Source organism: Carassius gibelio, chromosome B22 (genome assembly GCF_023724105.1).
Source record: "Carassius gibelio isolate Cgi1373 ecotype wild population from Czech Republic chromosome B22, carGib1.2-hapl.c, whole genome shotgun sequence".
NCBI classification, from domain to species: Eukaryota; Metazoa; Chordata; class Actinopteri; order Cypriniformes; family Cyprinidae; genus Carassius; species Carassius gibelio.
In genome coordinates this window covers 46,138,034-46,140,533 of record NC_068417.1, presented here as the reverse complement: position 1 = coordinate 46,140,533, position 2,500 = coordinate 46,138,034, and positions in this window count along the sequence as shown.

The window sequence follows — 2,500 nt, the reverse complement described above, 5'->3', positions numbered from 1 at the left end:
AGAATGGATGGGATTAGAGAGAGAGCGAGTGGACGGTAAAAAAAAAGGTGAAAGGAGGAGCAGTGTTCTGACAGAGGAGCAAGAGGAGGAAACAACTGATGTGGTGAGCGGTGGAGAGAAAGACGGAGCTGAAGATAGTGAGAGAAGAAGCAAAATGGAATGGCGAGACACAGCTGAAAGTTTCAGTGAAGCGGATGAGGAGGAGGAGGAGGAGGAGATGGAGCAGTCGGAAGTGATCGAAGAAGAGGAGGAGACAGATGAAAGTAATGTGAAAGAAAGAGGTAAAGAAGAGGCAAAGAAAAATACTGCACAGAAACTGATAGAAAGCAGAGGTGGAGAAAAGGGAGACAGTGAAAAGAAAGATGGACTGAAAACAAAGATTATAAGACTGAGTTCAAAGAGGAAGTCTGAGATGGACGGAGAACAGGTTGAGCAGATAAAAGAACCACGAGCGGGTATGTGATGTATGAATGAACTGTGCATGTGTTCCTGGTTTTGTTTAGTTTTTCTTCTGGGTTACTCTCATGGCCACTGTAACTTCAATAAACATAAATGGGTTAAGGGATAAAAACAAGATGAAAAAACTTTTATTTACTTATCGGAGTGATATAATCTGTATACAGGAGACAAACTGGGAGGAGGATAAAGTAAAGGAGATGAGAGAAGAGTGGAGAGGGGACATATACTATAATAATGGTGCAAAAAATGCAAGAGGTGTGGCAATATTATTTAAAAAAGATATTGTAGAAGGTATAAGAGAGGTGTATAAAGACCAGAGGGGAAGGATCTTGGTGGTTGAATTCATGTATAGAGATATGGATTTTAGATTAATAAATATATATGTTCCAAATATAGAAGGGGACAGGAGGGAAATTTTGAAAGAGTTAAAAGGATTGATTGTGGGGAAATGTATTATAGTGGGAGATTTTAATATAAAATGTAGCAGATTGGATGTGGGAAAGGGGGTAAAATTTAGATGGGAAAAGTCTAGGGGAATGTTGATGGAGATAATGAGAGAAAAGGGGTTAATAGATGTGTGGAGGTATGAAAATCCAGAAAAAAGAGAATTTACTAGAAGGCAGTTAAGAGAAGGTATATTAAAACAGAGTAGAATAGATTTAGTGTTAGTTGAAGAGGAAATAATTAGATACATAGACGGGATAAAACATCAGGTAAATAGTTTAAGTGATCACGATAGTGTAAGGTTCAGAATCAAGGTAGGGAGTGAGGAGGTAGGAGGAGGGATGTGGATATTGAATGCAGGGTATATCGAAGAGGAAGAATATGAGATACAGATGAAGGATTTATTAAATAGGGAAGAAGAGAAGATAGATGAGTATACAAGAGACGGTGGATTAGAGGATACAATAGCAGAGAGATGGGAGGAAATAAAGGATCAAATTAAGTTAATTAGTATAAAATACAGTAAGAAAAGAAGAGGAAAGATGAAGAAGGAGGAAATTATGCTTAGAGAAAGATTGAGAGAGGAGTTAGTTAAGGCTGAAGATGAAGAAGGATACAGTATGGAAAAATATATAGAGGTTAAGATGGCGCTAGATAAATATGAAAGAGAGAAATGCAGAGGAGCTATTTTACGAAGCAAGGCAAAATATGCATTAGAAGGTGAGAAATGCACAGGGTATTTTTTAGGGCTAGAGAAAAGGAGACAAAGTAAGACATATATAAATGAAATAAATACAAAAGAGGGCAAAACAACCAAAGACTATGTAGAGATTTTGGAGAGGGTTCAAGAATTCTATGGAGAATTATATAAGAGAGGAGAAGTGGATGAGAGAAGTATAGATGGAGTATTAGAAAGTGTAGAAAATATTCTAAATAAGGAGGATGCAGAGTGGTGTGATAGAGAGATAGATGAGAAGGAAGTAGAAGCGGCAATAGGGGGGTTGAAAAGTGGAAAAAGTCCAGGGAGTGATGGGATTGGTATTGAATGGTATAAAACATATAGAGAAGAGGTAGCACCGATTTTAGTTAAAGTGTTCAAGGAGATGGAAAGAACAGGGATGGTGCAAGATAGAATGGTAGAGGGAGTGATAGCTCTGGTGTATAAGAAGGGGAATAGGTTGAATATAGAGAACTATAGACCAATCAGTCTATTAAATGTGGATTATAAAATACTGACTAAAGTTTTAGCGAACAGAGTGAAAAAAGTGATTGGAAGTATAGTGCAACCAACACAAAGTTACAGCATACCAGGCAGGGATATAGCAGACACGATAGGGACAGTTAGGGATGTGATAGAGTACATGAAACGAGATAAGAAGGGAGGAATAGTATTAGGGATAGATTGGAATAAAGCATTCGATAGGGTAGAACACAAATACTTATTTAAGGTATTAGAGAAGTTTGGATTTGGAAGTAGAATGATAGGGTGGGTGAAGAGACTATATGAGAAGGCAAAAAGTTGCATAAAAATAAATGGAGTATTAACAGACAGGTTTAAGATAGGAAGGTCAGTGAGACAGGGCTGTCCCCTGTCTGC